The sequence below is a fragment of the Mirounga leonina genome, unplaced genomic scaffold (assembly GCF_011800145.1).
Source record: "Mirounga leonina isolate KUSES-001 unplaced genomic scaffold, KU_Mleo_1.0 Mir_153, whole genome shotgun sequence".
NCBI classification, from domain to species: Eukaryota; Metazoa; Chordata; class Mammalia; order Carnivora; family Phocidae; genus Mirounga; species Mirounga leonina.
Window position 1 is genome coordinate 40,077,583 of NW_023270387.1, and position 20,763 is coordinate 40,098,345.

At 36.9% G+C, this 20,763-nt stretch overlaps 1 pseudogene; it reads left to right on the forward strand.

Annotated features, from left to right (window-relative positions):
• Positions 1–19,972: 19,972 nt before the first annotated feature.
• LOC118013537 lies at positions 19,973–20,553 on the forward strand (annotated as a pseudogene).
• The last annotated feature ends 210 nt before the right edge of the window (positions 20,554–20,763 follow it).

The following is a 20,763-nucleotide window of genomic DNA, read 5'->3' on the forward strand; positions in this document are numbered from 1 at the left end:
AAGCCATCCAAATCGGCAAAGAAGAAGTCAAACTCTCACTGTTTGCAGATGATATGATAGTTTACGTGGAAAACCCAAAAGACTCCACCGCAAAACTGCTAGAACTCATACAGAAATTCAGTAAAGTGGCAGGATATAAAATCAATGCACAGAAATCAGTGGCATTCCTATACACCAACAACAAGACAGAAGAAAGAGAAATTAAGGAGTTGATCCCGTTTACAACTGCACCCAAAACCATAAGATACCTAGGAATAAATTTAATCAAAGAGGCAAAAGATCTGTACTCAGAAAACTATAAAATACTCATGAAAAAAATTGAGGAAGACACAAAGAAATGGAAAAACGTTCCATGCTCATGGATTGGAAGAACAAATATTGTGAAGATGTCAGTGCTACCTAGACCAATCTACACATTCAATGCAATCCCCATCAAAATACCTCCACTTTTTTCAAAGAAATGGAACAAATTATCCTAAAATTTGTATGGAACCAGAAAAGTCCCCGCATAGCCAGAGGAATGTTGAAAAAGAAAAGCAAAGCTGGCGGCATCAAAAATCCGGACTTCCGGCTCTATTACAAAGCTGTCATCATCAAGACAGTATGGTACTGGCACAGAAACAGACACATAGATCAATGGAACAGAAGAGAGAGCCTAGAAATGGACCCTCAACTCTATGGTCAACTCATCTTCGACAAAGCAGGAAAGAATGTCCAATGGAAAAAAGACAGTCTCTTAAACAAATGGTGTTGGGAAAATTGGACAGCCACATGCAGAAGAATGAAACTGGACCATTTCCTTACACCACACACAAAAATAGACTCCAAATGGTTGAAAGACCTAAATGTGAGACAGGAGTCCATCAAAACCTAAAGGAGAACACAGGCAGCAACCTCTTCAACCTCAGCCGAAGCAACTTCTTCCTAGAACCATCGCCAAAGGCAAGGGAAGCAAGGGCAAAAATGAACTATTGGGACTTCATCAAGACAAAAAGCTTTTGCACAGCACAAGAAACAGTCAACAAAACCGGAAGACAACCAACAGAATGGGAGAAGATATTTGCAAATGACATATCAGATAAAGGGCTAGTATCCAAAATCTGTAAAGAACTTATGAAACTCAACACCCAAAGAACAAAGAATCCAATCAAAAATGGGTAGAAGACATCAACAGACATTTTTCCAAAGATGACATCCAAATGGCCAACAGACACATGAAAAAGTGCTCAACATCACTCGGCATCAGCAAAATCAAAATCAAAACCTCAATGAAATACCACCTCACACCAGTCAGAATGGCTAAAATTAACAAGTCAGGAAATGACGGATGTTGGCGGGGATGCCGAGAAAGGGAACCCTCCTATACTGTTGGTGGGAATGCAAGCTGGTGCAGCCACTCTGGAAAACAGTATGGAGGTTCTTCAAAAAGTTGCAAATAGAGCTACCATACGATCCAGCAATTGCACTACTGGGTATTTACCCCAAAGATACAAATGTAGTGATCTGAAGGGGTACATGCACCCCGATGTTTATAGCAGCAATGTCCACAATAGCCAAAATGTGGAAAGAGCCAAGATGTCCATCGACAGATGAATGGATATATATATATACAATGGAATGTTATGCAGCCATCAAAAGGAATGAGATCTTTCCATTTGCAATGACATGGATGGAACTGGAGGGTATTATGGTGAGCGAAATAAGTCAAACAGAGAAAGATATGTATCATATGACCTCACTGATATGAGGAATTCTTAATCTCAGGAAACAAACTGAGGGTTGCTGGTTGGGGGGTAGGGTGGGTGGGATGGGGTGACTGCGTGATAGACACTGGGGAGGGTATGTGTTCTGGTAAGCACTGTGAATTGTGCAAGACTGTTGAATCTCAGATCTGTACCTCTGAAACAAATAATGCAGTATATGTTTAGAAAAAAAAAAGACAGCAGGAGGGGAAGAATGAAGGGGGGGGAATCGGAGGGGGAGATGAACCATGAGAGGCGATGGACTCTGAAAAACAAACTGAGGGTTCTAGAGGGGAGCGGGGTGGAGGGATAGGTTAGCCTGGTGATGGGTATTAAAGAGGGCACATTCTGCATGGAGCACTGGGTGTTATGCACAAACAATGAATCATGGAACACTACATCTAAAACTAATGATGTAATGTATGGTGATTATCATAAGAATAAAAAAATTAAAAAAAAAAAAGAAAAGTCTTGATTGGATTTTTTCCAAATCAATGAGGCTGTGTACTTCAGATTGCATCCCAGCATGGGGCATGGAGTGTCAGGTTGCCCTACTATTAGTGAGGTTAAGATTGGTCTTTATATTTGGGTGGTGACAGCCTTATCCCTTCATTGTGAAATTCTCTATCAACATTTCATCTGATCATCCATTGATAATTTTTGCCTAAATCAATTATTTCATTAGGTATGCTAAATGAGAGTTTTCTAATTCTGTCAGCCTTTCCATATTTATAAGCTAGAATTATGTACAAAAGAATTTTCTCTAAATATCAGGTGCTATTGTTTCCTTTAAATACATTTGTATAGGAAAGGCAAGATATATGCTGAAGATTTTTTCTTTAAATGACCATTTTCAGTGAAAGGACCTTATTTCCTGCTTACGAGCAATGTTATCTCTTTCTTTGTCTTTCTCTCTTTCGAATATCAACATATATGGATTTTATATATATGGATATATAGAGATTAAAAATAGATTATGTATGGATAATATATGGATTTTATATATTCAATATGCTTCAATCTATTGTAATAATTATTGTTTTTTGATTCTGAAATTATCTCAATTTTGTCCAATGAGAATCCCTTTGTTAGGATATATCCTTTTGTCCTTTTAATACCACCTTGTTCTTCCTTGAAAGCTTGTTTGCTTTCTGGCACAATAAAATGCTTCTTCTCATCTTCTGTATTTCCTGCAATCCTGGGTTAGCCAGTCCTCCCAAGAAACTGAGTTCTTTTTAGTGAGGAATGATGGAGACCACTATCAAAGAGCAGTAGATATATTTGTTGCTATGAGTTTATTATTGAATAGCTAGAAATAGGGAAAAAGTATTTTGAGCAAAATAATCAGAATTCATACTGGTATATCTAAGTGAAATATTAAATAGTTGAATTTTATTTATTTTATTCTTATAACTCTTTTCTTTTAACTAAGAAATACTGGCTCCAAATGATTTTAAATAATGATTTAATTTTCTTTATCCTACAATGTATAAAATAGTTTCAAAATAGCAATACTAATATTGCTACTTAAAAAAAGACTACTAACTGAAGCTTAAGATTTCTTCCCAGCTCTACTTGTCCTTTGAATCTATTCCATTTTGCATGAATAGTCAAAATACTGTGCCTTGAAGTCACTTAAAAATATTTTTTATGTAGAATATTTCACCAACTTGATATATAATTAGGTTCATTCATTTCAGTGTGCTCTCACTTTTAGGGATTGCTTTTTTACCTCTCAGTTTAATTTTACTTTTGAAATTGTGTTATCTTTTGGATTATTCCAAAGTCAAAAGTATATAACATGGTATGTTTAGAGGAATTTTGTTTCCATTGCTAATCCTTCCTCTTCCTTTGGGTAACTTTTTTTGCTTATTTATACTTCCACTGTTAACTGCAAATGTAAGGAAAGGCATATATATATTCATGCCATCCTCTTTCATTATATATGTATAGGGGTCTTTCCATGTATATGGGTCTTTTTTATTCCTTTTTACTGCTTCATGCTATTCCATTAGTATGGAATCAGTGGCAGTATTAATTAGCTTGTAATTTGATAGGATAATATATTGCAGGAGGTGTGGGGCAAGGGCAGAAGCAAGGAGACCAGTTAGAAGGCTATAGCAATAGATTACATGCAGGTAGCTGGACTAGGGTGATAGACTAGGTGGAGGTGATGAGAAGTGGTTAAAATTAGGCAATATTTTGAAGATGCAGCAATTTGGAGTTACTGATACCCTGGATATGGGATGACAGAGTGACAAATCCACATTTTGTGCCCATGCAAGGCAGGGAATGGAGTGCCATAAACCAAAGAAGGAGCAGCTATGGATGTGGGGAATAGCAAATGTTCATTTGGGGACATATTATTTTGAGATTTTTTTTAGATATGCAAGTGAAAATATAGATAATTAAATGTGTGAATTTGAAATTTAAGGGAGAAGTCTAGGATGGAGCATTAATAATTTAATTCTATCGTCGCATTTTCCATTTAGCACTGTGATTAAAATTTGAAGTTTCTTTCCTGCCAGTTTTTGTTTAGATCTTGCCTCTGGCTCTTACTATATGACCTTGAACAAGTCACTAGACAATTGAAAACCATGTAGAACATCTATAAAGTGATGGCAATAATAACACCTCAAAAAATTAATAATTTGAAATTATATGTAACATATATATAAAATACTTAGATAGTGTCTAGCATTTTATATACTTTTTTTTTTTTAAGAGAGAGAGATTGCATGCTTGAGCAGGGGGAGGGGTGGAGGGAGAGAGAGAATCTTAAGCAGGTTTCACAACCAGCACAGAGCCCAATATGGGGCTCCATCTCATACCCTGAGATCATGACCTGAGCTGAAATCAAGGGTCTGATGGTTAACCAACTAAGTCACCCAGGCACTCCTTTTTCTGTTTGTTTGTTTGTTTGTTTTTTTAGTGGACGCCACATCCAGTGTGGAGCCCGACATGGGGCTTGAACTCACGAACCTGAGATCAAGACCTGAGCTGAGATCCAGAATCAGACGCTTAACCCCTAGCATTTTATATACTTTTAATTAATGTTGGATAGTATTATTTTTATTATTCACTCTTCAGGGCAACCCCAAGATTTATATAATTAATTCAGCACATGTTATTTTACTTCTTTGTCTACCTTTTGTGCTACCTATGTTCATTATCTGCTGGGTTATGGCAACATAAATATATATATATATATATATATGTATATCACAGCCCTGGCCATTGAAGACCTCATGGTATCACTATTCCCATATTATAATTGGAGAATTTTACTCAAAGAAAGGTTTGCACTTGTTTAAATAATGAGTTAGTGGAGTGTTACTTTCTCCCTCCAGACACGCTTTGAACAAATTTGACCAAGCAACAATTGATGAAATCTGGGAGTAAATTTCAGTAAAAACCAAATCTGATTATATTTTCATTTTGTCCTGAAAAAAAGTATAGTCCTTCTATTTGGAATACTGAACCTGCATATTGATTTCTAGAACCCAACAAATGTGTACAAAGTCCTTGCCTTTCTGATCACATCACAATCCAGTGGTAGCCCGTGTGATAGATCAATTGTTAGTTCAAACGGACAGGAGGATCAAACATAAATGATGAGCAGGTGAAAGCTAGAAGGCAATGGGCCTAACAAACCTTTACTTGGAATTTACTTAAATGCCTTAAAGAAGACTGGGTGAAGTGCTGAAAGGGAAGGGGCTTGATTTCTGCAATCACACAAAAAGGAAACAGACGTTGAAGTGGTGAAAAAATAGAGAATATTTGCAAATCGAAAGAAAGGACCTCTTTGTGCTTGACTTTTACATATATGTATTCTCTCAATAATACTAAGGACAATTATATTTATAGACAAGAAATTGAGCCTTTAGAGAGGATGAACAACTTGCACAGAGTCACTCAGCTAATAAATGAAGGAGTCCAGATTCTCAGTCTTTGTCCCCATAGTCACCACCAGACTCTTGCTCTGCGTATCACCCTGCACTTCAAGTCCGGAGAGGACTCAGAACTGAATGATTTCTTACTTTTGGTGTCTTTTCTCTTACTTCAGAGAAGCTGTTTATTTCATTTTGTTGTAGGGAGAGATTCTAACTTAGAGTGAACATCACTGTCTGTTGAAAATTTAATAGATATTTCCCTGATTAGTCTTCAAATCAACTCAATAAAATAAGAAGGATTTTCCCTTAAAAATGAGGAAATCATGGCTTAGACATTAAGTAATTTGTCCAAGTTCTTACAGGTCACCTGGCAATTAAGGGAGCAGGAATTCTTTCTCAGGTTTACTGAATCTAAACATTGTACTTTTCCTCATCCAACAGACCTCTTATGCCAGAGGTCAAATGAATTTGAGCAAAGTCAGCTTTTTATGACTTAGCTTCTGATTCCCTTTCTGCTTCTTATTTATCTTTTATGATGATACTAAAGCATCATTTCTATAAAGTCTCTTAAGACTGATTTGGGCAAGTTATTTACTCCCCCAGCGTGCTCCTATGGCAAATTGTCAATAATAGCTATTCTCTTTTCTCCCTGAATTCTGCTGTAATAATCTGTCTTCCACATTAGACTGAGTTACTCAAGGTCAAGAGGTTGCTTAACATACCTTTGAAACTTGAATGCACTAAGTGAATTTTTCTCTAGAATCAAAACATCATTGTTATTTAGAAGGCTGTATTTTGCAGTTTAAAAACAAAACAAAAGCCTCTGTTGGGTATGATGAGTGAATCAGGAGGTAACAGAATGCATTTAGGATAAAGAGATATAATGCAACTTAAAATGCATTTGCATGGGGCACCTGCGTGGCTCAGTTGGTTAAAACATCTGCCTTTGGCTCAGGTCATGATCCCCAGGTCCTGGGATCGAGCCCCACATTGGGCTCTCTTCTCAGCGGGGAGCCTGCTTCTCCCTCTCCCTCTGTTTGTGCTCTCTCTCTCCCTCTCTGTCAAATAAATAAATAAAATCTTAAAAAAAAAATACATTTACAATGATGGGATCCCATGTGCAAAAGGGGAAAATTTTAAAAACAGAGCCTCATTGTTTACAGACTAGTGATGTATTTGGCTCAGGTGAATATTGATTATTTTGTTTCAAGCATTGACTGGAATGTAGAGATAATGGAGATGATTAGGCAACCCAGGTGCTGATATATATATATTTTTTTAATTAAGAGCAAAGGATTGGTTAAAGATAAGAGAAGAAAGAAACTGGCATAAATGATTATTTTATAGTGTGTAGGGAATCGCTGAATGGGTCCTCAAAGCTTGCCCTGAGGATCTGATGCTACAGATCAAAAGAGATAAGAGGTTTTCAGGTTGAAACATATAGATGTGTGAGACTGACTTCAGAGACCTCAGCAGGGGAGATTAGAGAGAAGGGAGCACCAAGGAGCCCAGAATAATTAATCTCTTCTGAGAGAATGTGGAGTTGGAAAGACTTAAAGGCTTAGTAAGGAGTTCCTATACTATACGAGCACACAAGAAACTAGGATAGATACAATGTAGTAACATTTTACTTGAGGGACAGCTTGATGTAGCAGACAGGATATAGATTTAGGAATCACCTTGACCTCGCTGAAATCTGTTTGATCTCTTACTACTTGTTAACTTCTCTGAACCTTACTTTCTGGGAGGAAAGGGACAAACAGAGGACCTTCAGTGGTTCTTTTGGAAGTATAGATGACACAATGCATGTGGAGAACATTACATAATATCTGGCATGTTTCTCTTCCTTCCACTCTCTGCACTTCCGTTTCTTTGTGTGGTATTAAAGCTCTCTCCTTCTTATCTTAGTACAAGTATAGTAATGGGAGCAGATATTGGCATCTATTAGGGTAATACAAGAAAGATGAGATAACAAAAAGGAAATGATGTAATAAAATATCAATAGAAAAATATAGAGGCAGTTTGAAAAAAAAAATGCCAGAGCAGATAGTTTTAAAATTATTTTACTGGTAAGGGAAGAAAACTGGAATTTAGGTTCTCACAGTGGGACAATGGTATGCAAATGACTAAATCCTTCTCTTCTTCAGTCTTCTGTTTTTTGTATCTGTGGAATGAACACAGTAACAACTGGAAATCTGTATAAAAACTTGGGAGAAGGTGGAATGTATAAGTCCATTAAAGAAGTTTAAACCCTCAACCATTGAATTATTGGTCTTCATCACATTAAAACTGAACAGGGTAGGTATGATTGATTATTAGAACTCTGTTCTATTGATTTTCTAACCCAAAATTCAGATTACCACATTTACAGGTGAGTTAATTTACCAGGTATATAAATAAAACATCTAAATCATTCTGCTATTAATGAGTAGGGAGCTAGACATAATACCTGAATACAACTAATTTAAATTCTTCCAAACAAAACAAATTATTCATTAAGACATCAGTGTTGTTATTAATCAAACATTGCCATAGAAATTCATTTTAAATGACACTTAAATCAATAACAAAAATAACATTAATAAACTCATAAATAATATTTATAAACATAAATTTATACAATATTATTATTATTGTCATTATTAATCACAGTGCTAAAGTTATTTTTTATTAAGTACCACATTTGATATTCTCAACAATCCTGAAAATTGGTAGTGTGACCTTACTATTCATATTTAATAGATGAAAAAAAAAGATGCTTAGAATAGATTATTGGCTCTGAAAGAGGTCATAAAGTGAAAAAACAGAACCAGGACTTGAACCAAGTCTTCCAATGTCAAATCTGTTGTCCTACTAGCTAAACTGAGCTTTGAGTAGGTACTTCACCACTGGCTCTTTGGGGCTTCTGTGTATCAAAGTGTGAAATGTCACTAATGGGATCTGGCCTTTGAATTTCCGATCATTAGAAACTGTAAACCTAAGTTTCTTCCAGGCCACTGTTCCTAATTAAGTTCCTGTATTAATTTGCCAGGGCTGCCATAACAAAGTACCACAGAGGGTGTGGCTTAAATAGTGGAAATTAATTTTCTCATGGTTCTGGAGGTTAGAAGTCCAAGATCCAGGTGTTGGCTGGGTTGGGTTCTGCTAAGTCCTCTCTTGGCTTTTAGATGGCCATCTTTTTCTGGTGTCGTCACTTAGTCTTCCCTCTGTGAGTGTCTGTATCTTAGTTCCCTCTTCATAAAAGACACCAATTAATTAGGGCCCATTCTTATGACCTCATATTATCTTAATTTCTTCTTTAAAGGCCCTATCTCTAAATATGGTCATATTCCAAGTTACTGGGAGTTAAGGCTTCAATACAGGAATTTGGTAAAGACGTAGTTAGTCCCTCCCTTCTCTTTTTTCCCAATTTTATTAAGCAGTAATTGAAATTAGTACAACCTAATAATTTTATATATGCGTATATTGTGAAATGACAACCACAATAAGTTTTGTTAGCATCCACCACCACACATAGTTACAATTCCTTTTTCTTGTGATGAAAACTTTTAAGATCTATCCTTTTAGTAACTTTCAAATATTCCATAGAGTATTGTTAACTATAGTCACCATGTGGTCTGTTACATACCCAGAACTTATTTAGCTTATAACTGAAAGTTTGCAACTTTTGATGACTATTGCCCACTTAGCCCACACCACCCCCTCACCTCCCACTTTTTGCAAACACCAATCTGATCTCTGTATCAATGAATTTGTGTGTTTGTTTGTTTAGATTCCACATATAAGTGAGATCATACAGTACTTGTTTTTCTCTGATTTATTTTACTTAGCATAATGCCTTCAAGGCCCAACCATGTTTTAACAATTGGTAGGCTCTCCTTTTTTACAGTTGAAACATAAACACAAATTTATAAAGCATTATATTTAATATATTTTATATAATGTGTAACTTATATATTATATAAAGTTGCATATATTTATATGTGTATAATTATTTAATGTATATAATAGATCCATAATGTAATATTAATATATATTTAATGTATATAATATATATTAAATGTATAGTAAGGGAAATATATATATATTGATATAATTGTTATGTATAACTGATATAGTATTGACTCATCCATCAATGGATACTCATGTTTGATACTATCCATTGTTTCTATATCTTTGCTATTACAAATAATATTGGAATGAACATAAGGGTGCAGATACCTATTTGAGATAGTGATTTTGTTTCCTTTAGTTATTCAGAAGTAATATTGTTAAAATGGCCATGCTACCTAAAGCAATCTACAGATTCAATGCAATCTCTATCAAAATTCTAACGGCATGTTTCACAGAAAGAGAAAAGAAAAACAATCCTAAAATGTTTCTCACTCTTCTCCTTCCTATGATGTAAATATTGATCTACTTTATGGTGTCCCATAAGTACCTTAAATATCTTTTTCAGTTTTGTTTCTTTCTGCTCTTCTGATTGAATAATTTCCACTGCCCTATCTTTGAGTTGGCTAACCCTTTCTTCCCCTTGATCTAGTGTGATATTAAATCCTCTGTTGAATTTTTCAATTCAGTTATTATATTCTTCAGCTCTGTGATTTCTGTTTGGTACTTATATTTTCTATCTCTTTGTTGAAATTCTCACTTTGTTCATACATTGTCCTCCTGACTTTGGTGAGCATATTTATGACCATTACTTTTTAACTCTTTATTAGGTAAATCACTTAACACCATTTCATTAAAGTTGTTCAGCTTTGCCCTAGCTCTTGATGGTCTCTTAAACCTTTGTGATTGCCCGAGCAGCCTTTTTGTTTTTAGTGGCTCCCAGTAGTTGAAGGTGAACCAAAACCTATCAGAGTCCCAAAAGGGAGGATCTCCGTTAGCACTTAGATACAGATTCATTGGAAGTTGGCCCATCAGCAAGCAGTATTTATTTATTTATTTATTTATTTATTTATTTATTTATTTGAGAGAGAAAGAGAGAAGGAGAGAGCACAAGCAGGGGGAACAGCAGAGGGAAAAGGAGAAACAGGGATCCCAACATGGGGCTCAATCCCAGGATCCTGAGATCATGACCTGAGCTGGAAGGCAGATGTTTAACTGAGCCACCCAGGTACCCCAGCAAGCAGCTTTTAAAGTAGGTGAGTAAAACCTCTTTAAGGGAAAGATTGGGGTTAGATACTTCTGTCTGCTGCTTCAGCTCTGAGCCCTTGGGGTTTAGACATGGAGAATCCCTGTGAGCCCATTATAAGCTATTTCTTTGTTTTCCATAGTCTAGTTGGTTTCATGGAAGCAAGCCCTATTGGCTTTTAGAGCTAAGTGTTTTGAAGGCCCATCCCTCTGGTAGAAGTCTTAAAAGTTGGAGTGTTCAATGTTGGGTCCAAACCTTTAACTCTTCAGGGTGAAGCTGGGAGTAGTGAGTTCTCTCCCAGTTGTATGTCATAATGCCAAGCATGTGGTTTATGGAGAGTTGTGTCTCAGCCTCTCATACCAGCTTTGATGTGGGTTATTTGTTGTTGTTGTTGTTTTTCTCATTTGCTTGATGTGTAGGAGTCTCTCAGCCATTTTCTGTTTTTCCTCCAGGGAGAATTGTTCCATTTATATCTGTAGATTCAGTGTGTCCATGGGAGTAGGTGATTTCAGGAGTCTCCTATATTGTCATCTTAGACTAGAGCACCCACCCCCAGCTTTTCTTTCTTGTATTTCAGTAAAGTTCATCTATCTACCATTTGCCATGTGATCTCTTAGGTCTTGGTTGTGTGATAGGATATCTCTGCATAAAAAGTTGTCAGAGATAAACTGAACCAAAGGGGAAAAGAAATTTGATGCAGAGGAATTTAGGATGCAGTTGTCAGAGATAAACTAAACCAAAGGGGAAAATAAATTTGATGCAGAGGAATTTAGCACGGCCATAAGAACCAGTTTAGAGTCTGGTCCCAAAGAATGAGTTAGTAGAGTCTTAAAGTTCATTGGTTTGTAAGGAAGAGAAACCCAACTAACCTAACTTAACCAAACACAGGGAATTAAGGGAAATGCTTCTTCTTTTATTTTATTATTGATTTATTCATTTAACAATTATTTAAGGAGGTCCTACTATAAGCACTATCCTAGGTGGCAAAGAATACAAAAGGAAACAAAGCATACTAAAATCTCTACCCTTATGGAGATGACAGTGAAAGAATGGAAAGGAGAAGGAAATAAACACAAGTATATTAAATAGTTGGTACATGAGGTGGTGAAATGTACTATAGGGAAAAATAAAGTAAAGAAAGAAAACAGGTGATGGATGAGTAAGGGTGACCACTATTAAGGTAGCCAACTCTCCCAGTTTGCCTGTAACTGAGGGAGTTACAAAATATAAAGTGCTGAACGCTAAAATAGGATAGTCTAAGGCAAATAAGGATGATTAGCCAACTTGCTGCTAATTCAGAAAGGATTTTAACAGGAAGCATTGGTAAGAAGTAGTCTCTGAAAAATAACATTTGACTAAAGACTTGTAGGAGGTGAGGGGTGATTCAGGTGTATCTATGAGAAGGTGACTCCAGGCAGAGAATAAAGGAAATTCTAGGACCAGGAGGGAGATAAATGTCTGATGTGGTTTGGAAACAGCAAGAGGGTTGGAGTAGCTGGAGTCGAGGAAGTCAAGAAGGAAAGTGATAGGAAATGAGATGAAAAGAATGACCAACGATGGAGTCACAAAAGACCTTGTACGTAAATGAAAGACATTGACTTTTTTTTAAGAAAAAATTATTTATTAGTTAAGACTATACATTAGTTAATATTAATTAAGCAGAGTAAATTAGTCTATTAATTTATTGCAGTCTGCCATAAATTGATATTATCTAAATTGATATAGTATCAGCTCATATTATAATACAGGAAATTTATAATAGTATTCTTTTTTTTGCCTTTTTTTAATTTTATTATGTTATGTTAATGACTTTTACCATGGGCAATAGTGGAGAACTACTGGGAGATTTTAAGGCAAATCTTGTCATAACCTGACTTAAATTTTAAAAGAATCATTCTTGAAGCTGCTGAAAATAAACTTCAGAGGGCAGGGGTGTAAACAGAGCAATTTAGGAAGCTATTATAGTATTTCAGGCAAGAAATGATGGCAGTTCAGAGCAGAAAGAAGTAGAGAGCTGTGATGTTGTTTATATTTTTATTTGTAAACTAATAGATACTGCTGATGGATGGATGTGGACCATAAGAGAAAGGGAGGAGTGAAAGGAAACTAGTTTTTATAACATTAGTGGCAATATTGAGTATAGGAGTTAGAGAGTGAATCTGCAATTCAGAGCAGAAATACAAATTTTTATGAATATATAGAAATATCCTCTACACTGACAGGAAGAAAGAACATGTGCACAGGTGTGAGATGTGGAGGTGGGAGTTTGTGGAAGTTCTTTTGTAATCATTTCCGATTTTTTAGGTTGTGGGAAGAAAGATTATCTGAAAGTGAGGATAGAAGATATGAGAACAGAGACTGGAGGTTTGAGAAGATAGAAAGTATAAAATCATCACATAGAGGTTGCAAGAGTAGATGGTCCAGGGAAAGGTAGCAAGATTGTTGGGCAGTATTAAGGCTCCTTTGCACTCAGAGATCACTATAGTAAAATAGATTCAGACAGCATGGTTGTGAGTTTTTGTCTAGGTACTTTTAGCTGCATGGTATTAAACCTAGAATAACTGGGAAATTGGATTTAATAACATTTGAAGTTTCAACAAAATGATAATGGTAAAGTTAGAGACAGGTAAGGAGGTGAGAAAATAAGCAAGGGACTTATTTAATGATCGACCTTGGAATTTAAGTAGGGCCAAAAGGAAATGAGAGGAAGTTGAGGAGGTTAAAAAAGATGGTAAGAAGAGTGGGTATGGGATTTGGTGTGGTGGATTGGTTACTAAAATGAGGGAATGAAAGGAAATGTATATGTGGGATATATCACAGATTTCAAGAGACTCAAAGGGTCTCCCATATACTGGGAGTCAGATATGAGAAAGCTTACCCTCTCTGTGTTTTTGAGATTGCATGGTTTCTCATTTCTGTTTCTCTTTGCATGCCTGTTTCATTCTTTTCTTTGTCTCTGGAGAGTTACTTTCTCTTCTGTGGCATATCTATTGTTATACTGAACCCAGCAGTACATGGAGTCCCAGTTCAAAAGTCTTAATGAGTCCATGGGAGAGAGAGTATGTTTGGCCTGACTTGGCTTGAGCCCTCTTCCCATCAACTGATACCAGAGGTGTGGTATCATACATCCCACTATCATTCAGCATGTGTAATGAAAACTAACTTTTGAGAAGGGAGCACAAGTAAACTTCTTAATAAAAGAGGTTAGGGAGAAATAATTACTAGAGGACGTTGTTGACATTTCATAAAAGTCAGTGGGGCATTAAGTTAATGGTCATCATGGACTAGTTTCAGACTAGGGTGACTGAGAAAAAGGGAGCTATGGTTTTACTATTATGTTGAGTATTCAAGATAGTGGTCCTTTGCCATACCTTGGCTGAAAATGAGTTGACATTTCCTATGGATTTTTCAGTCATCTAAGGCACACTTGTCTTAGTCTTTGCTCTTCCATATCTCACTTTTTAGGGCTTGCCTCAAGTTCCACCTTTAAGTTTCATTTCCCTGACTTTTCCTGTTCACTTGATCTTAGCCAAAAGGCCGAGAAGACTCATCCTGTTCATATGATTTCCTAAACCCTGAGTAATATATGATGTCTAAACCACTACTTTAAATCTTAATCAAGTGCAATTTGTCATTAGTCTTCCTTGTTTCTCATGTGTTCTTCTTATTCCTAAGTAGATGGTGGTTTCCTTAAGAAAAGGAAATTTATTTTTCTTTGCATCCTCTACAATTCAATGAAAAGTAATATATATTAAGCACCTTTTATATGCCCATACCCAGCTACACATTTAGATTCAATTTAAATCAGTGAGTAACCATTTACTTTAAACACACACACACACACACACACACAAACTATAGATATAAGACACTACAATAACCACAATGGAATATATGAAAATGAAGAAGATATAACATATATGGTACCCTCCAAGACCTTTCATATAATAGAGGTTCTCATATAACTTAAGATGAAGAATTACTATTTATTAGAAATTATGGTGAACAGGGAAAGTCTTAAATCTGACATTGGACATGTGATTAGGGAAAAGGAGCATTTAAAAATGAGATAAGATGGTTGAGCAAAGCTCTTATCAGAAAGATATCCAGGCACTAATTTATGGAGGTTCTTGAATGCAACATAAAAGATCTGGGACTTTCTTCTCTAAACACTTGGAACCATCAGTGGATTTTGAACAGTGGGGTACTATGATCAGAATGGTGCACAGGATGAGCTCAAAATAATTGATAATTATCTAGTAGTTTTAAGATGAAAGGTATGGTTACATGAGTGCAATACTGAGGAAAACAGACTCAGTGATAAACAGCACAGGGAATATAGGTGAGATTTTACTTTATATCTTGATCTCAGCAAAACTTTTATATATTTCCTACATGGCATTGGCATCAATACACTGAGAAAATTTAATTAAGAAATGTATAATAAAGAGATGATGGTGAAAATCTTGGGTTTGAATTCTCGCATCAGCCTTTGTTAACTGTGAAGTTGGCCAAGTTATTCTATTCTCATTATCATAATTCTCCCATCTGGATAAACTTTCCTGGATGAAAATCCTGGTTCTGTCATTTACTAGCTATAATACTGAGATATTTCTTAGCCTTTTTGTGCCTCAGTTTCTCCATCACTAAAATAATCATTAAAATAGCACATACCTCATATATTTACTGTAAGGATTAAACATGCAAACATGTAAAACAATTAGAATATGACTGATACATGAGAAACACTCAATATTACTTATTATAATCTGTGCTGTTGAGATGAAAATCTCCTTTCACAGGGCTGTTGAACAGAGTAGGGTAGGCATAATGTGGTGTCTGTGATATGGTGGGTGCTAAATAAACATTAGATCAATTTGAATTTGAATCCGGATGAAACACATTTTTTCATTCTCCTCCCTGGATAAGCAGGATCTCAGGACATGGATTTGGGCTGAAGAGGTCCCAGAGGTCAGGGTAAGGATCACTGGGTACATGGTTTGGATAAAAGGTGTGAACCTGAGACAGTGACAAAGACAGAAACTAAAAATAAAGTGAGACAGATAGTACAGAGTGAGCAGAGAGAGAGTATCTTGATTTCAGATAAAGGGATAGGCTTCAAAATTACTGGATCACAAAAAAGGTTTTGAAAGATAAGAGAGATTGAGACAGTGATGAAGAGAGAGAGGGAGAGAGAGAAGAGAAATTCTTTAGTTTTACTGGCTTATAACTGCTTAGACTTTTAAGGCATTGACATGGGGCAGATACCATTGACCAAATAGTTTGTCAGTGCATGTCCAATAGCCTGTTCAGCTGTTGGGAAGGGAGAAGGGCTTTTTGATTAACCCTTTTCCCAAAGAAGCAGATAGAGGTAGGGTGCTCCTGAGAAGGAAATGGTGTTGGAAGGCACTTCTGGTCTCTCTACCCTTATTGATTTCCTCCTTTCTACTAAGGAGGAATGATATTTCTGATTGATGAAATTGGAGCAGAGGTAAACTATATCCTGGACTTTTGGGTCTTGCTCCTTCTGTCTGGGACCTATTTGCATTCAGATGGATTAAGTTCATCCTCACTATTCCTCTTATCATAGTTGGCCATCCACACTCCCCATGTACCTTGCACCAGACACAGACATCCGTGAGGAAGCCACACTTTCACAGTTGCACTGCCTTTGATTCACTTCAATGAGGAAGGAATTACAGTGTCCTCCAATGCCACTTTATTAGGGAACCTGCACTTTAGGTTATAAGGCTGACATTTCATTGTAACTCCTATTTAGTTCCGGTTTCTATTTACCCAAATTTCCTATCTCATGGCACCATATGTTGGGGTTTAGAGTGTTAATTAATCAAGTCCTTCCACTAGTATCACCACCTACTGATTTAATCAGTTTGGATGAGTCAGAGATGGGGGTGGAGAGTGGGACTGGAATTCTTCCTGATGCTCTTCTCTCCTAGGCATGAATAAGTTATTTCCCTTGGAGAAAAAAAAAAAAAAAAGTGGGGGGGTGGAATGAAGGATAGGGATAAGTGTCATTCCTCAACAAGAACCAATTTGAAATAATGGTGCCTGGATGTCACATATAGATAAAACTTTAAGTTCCTTATCTAACCATATAGTTGTTATTAAAATCCAAATTATCCACTAACTGCAATAAATCTAATGTGATTTCAATAGGCTGGAGACAACGCAGGAATTAATTTTAAAATGTTTTAAAAGATGCCTATTTATCTTTTTATATACTAACCAATAGAGACATTTTATGTCCTTCTATTCTCTAAAAATAAAGTCATGTTCATAGAGAGATGCCAGAGAGCAAATTGATCAAAGACTAACAACAAAAAGAATTGATAAATATAAATGCACCTTGTTGGGCTCTCTGGGTGGGTGTCATGAGACTTGTATTAGATCCAATTTAATTAGCAGCTTGACTCTCTCTCAGAATGGTGTAAATAGTATGGGAAATTTGCAAATTAGGCCAATTTGAGAGATACAGCACATACTAAGAAAAATAGATAAATTGATCAGAAAAAGAAGTAGGAAAATGACTGCAGAACAAATAAATTAAATGGAAATATTCATCAGACTGCATGGAGTACAAGACTAATTATTTTAACAGATTGAGAGAGATTCTATAAAGGAAAATTTTCAGAATTTCTCTAGATGGCAAATATGGCCTTTAATTTGTGAACTTTTTACAAAATTCTGTCCAAATAAAGCTTTCTTATTCTGTTTTTAAAAACAGCTTAATGGAGATATAATTCATATTCCATAATACTCACCCATTTAAAGTGTACATAGTGGTTGTTAGTATATTCACAAAATAATGAGACCATTACCACAATCTACATTTGCCTAATTTTCATCACTCCTAAAAGAAACCCTGTATCCATCCCCTGAAAACCATTAATGTGCTTTCTGTTTCTATGAATTTGCCTATTCTGGACATTACGCATAAATGAAGTCACATAATAGATGGTGTTTTCTGGCTAGTTTCTTTCACTTAGCATGATGTTTTTGTGGCTCATCATGTTATGTTATCAGTACTTTCATTCCAATTTGTTGCAGAATAGTGTGCCTTTGTGTGGGTGGATATACCACATATTCTGTACCCATTTATCAGCTGATGAACAATTGGGCCCTTTCCATGTTTTTGCTATTTTAAACACACTGCTATAAATATTCACGTACACATTTTTTTTTTTTAAAGATTTTATCCATTTACTTGACAGAGAGAGACAGCGAGAGAGGGAACACAAGCAGGGGGAGTGGGAGAGGGAGACGCAGGCTTCCCGCCGAGCAGGGAGCCCGATGTGGGGCTCGATCCCAGGACCCTGGGACCATGACCTGAGCCGAAGGCAGACGCTTAACGACTGAGCCACCCAGGTGCCCCTCATGTACACATTTTTATGTGGGCACATGCTTTGACTTCTCTTGGGTATATACTTAAAACTGGATTTGCTGGCTCATATGGTAACTCCATGTTAACATTTTGCAGAAATGCCGAATTGGTTTCCAAAGCAGTTGCACAATATTATATTCCCAACACCAATGTATGAGGGGTCCATAGTCTCCACATCTTCACCAATACTTTCTATGGTCTCTTTTTTATTATAATCATCTTAGTGGTTATAAAATGGTATCTCATTGTATTTTTGATTTACTTTTCCCTGATGACTAATAATGTTGAAGGTGTTTTCAGGAGTTTGTTTGCTGCTTGTACATATATCTAGGGAAATTTGTATTCATATTCTTTGCTCATTTTTAAAAGAGGGTCATTTGTGTGCGTATTATTGAGTTGTAAACGTTCTTTACATTTTTTTTTTTACTAAATCCCTCATCAGATATGCTGTTTGAAAATATTTTCTTCCATTTTGTGGGTTGTATATTTACTTTCTTGAAGGCATTGTTTCAGCCCAAAAGTTGTACATTTTGAAGTTCAATTTATTTTTTTTAGATTTTATTTATTCTTTATTTGAGAGAAAGGGAGATAGCATGAGCAAGGGGAGGAGCAGAGGGAGAGGGACAAGCAGACTCCATGCTGAGCATGGAGTCCAACACAGGGCTTGATCTCATGACCCTGAGATCATGACCTGAGCCGAAGTCAAGAGTCAGATGCTTAACAGACTGAGCCACCCAGGGGGTCTCTTTTTCTTTTATTACTTGTCCTTTTGGTATTATGCATAAGAAAAGATTGTCTAACACAGGGTCACAAAGATTTATGCCTACATTTTTTCATAGAATTTTATAGTTTTAGCTCATACATTTATCATGTTGGACCCATTTCAAGTTAAATTTTGTCTATGTAATAGGTGGGAGTCCAATTATTTTTTTCCCATATGGATATCCCATTGTTCCAGTGCCATTTGTTGAAAAGACCATTCTCTCCTCATTGAATTGTCTTGGTACTTTTGTCAAAAATCAATTGACCATAAATGTAAAGGGTTATCTCTGGACTTGCATTTCTGTCCCACTGATATTTCTATCTTGATATATCAGTGAGATAGAACATATCACTGAGATAACAGTGGTAACAGGGATAATGGATAATAATGGGATAGAAAATACTTGTCTATTCTTACGCCAGTACTACACTGAATTGATTGCTATACATTTTTAGCATGCTTGGAAATCAGGTAATTAAAAACTTCAACGTTGTTCTTTTTTTTCAAGATTTCTTTGACTATCTGGGTCCTTTGAATTTTTTTTTTAATTTAAGTATAATTGACACAATGTTACATTAGTTTCAGGTGTCCAACATAGTGATTTAACAAGTTTATACATTGTTTTATGTTCACCACAAGTGTAAATACCATCTGTCCCGATACATTGTTATTACAATATCATTGACTGTATTCCTTATGCTGTGTCCTTTATTCCCTAACTTATTCATTCTGGAAGTGGAAACCTATATCTCCCTATCCTCTTCACCCATTTTACCCAATCCCCCGACCCCCCACCCTTCTGGCAACCATCAGTTGGCTATCTGTACTTATAGGTCTGATTCTGCTTCCTGTTTGTTTATTCATTTGTTGTTGTTATTATTGTTTTTAGATGCCACTTATGAGTGAAATCATGTGGTATTTGTCTTTCTACGTCTCAGTGATGTATTTCACTTAGCATAATACCCTCTAGGTCCCTTGCATTTGATATGAATTTAAGAATCAGCTTATTGGCTTGACTGGTGGCAGGGCGGTAAAATGTCGGCTCCAGGAGCCTACCATGAGGCTGCTGGGCCTTCCTCGGGGCCACCATGCCCCCATCCCATGAAGAGATAGTGGTGGTCAACAGTCACTTCCCCATGCCTTCTGCATCAGTGCTGTGGCCGGGCAGGGGCTGGTGATGGGTGCAGGTGGGAAGGGTGTGAATCCTCCGGTACTACGCCCAGCCAGTGTCCATCCCCAACGCCAGTGCAACTGCTGTGCAGACGGTCTGCACGCAGCAGCCGGTCTCCTTCCTCAACTCCACCGCCCAGTCCAGATATGTTGTCCTTCCTGCAACAAGACGATTGTGACTAAGCTGTCCTGTAACACCGACACCCTCACCAGGCCCTCCTGTGGGAACCTGTGCCTGCTGGGGTGCATTAGCAGGCTGCTGCTTCATCCCTTTCTGTGTGGACGCCCTCCAGGATGTGGACCTCCGCTGTCCCAACTGCAAAGCTCTCCTAGGCACCTACAAGCATTTGTATTACTTGGCCAGACCTGGAAGGAACAGCATGTTGCAGAAAGTGCTCTCTGACTCTCACCCAGTCCCGCCCCTGGTGGGGGTTCCACCTTGGTGATCTCATCTCTCCAGGGGCTTCACCTTTGTGTCTTCTCTGGGGGAGAAGATATAGCAAGAATAACACACCTCCAACCCCCCCCCCCCCGAGATCGCTGCTTGGAGTCATGCACGGGACATGCAGAGACATTCACCTTGAGTGCTGGTTCAAGAGTTTCCTGCCTACTGTGACCTCAATCACCCCATCTAACAGTGACCATTGCCCTGTCTG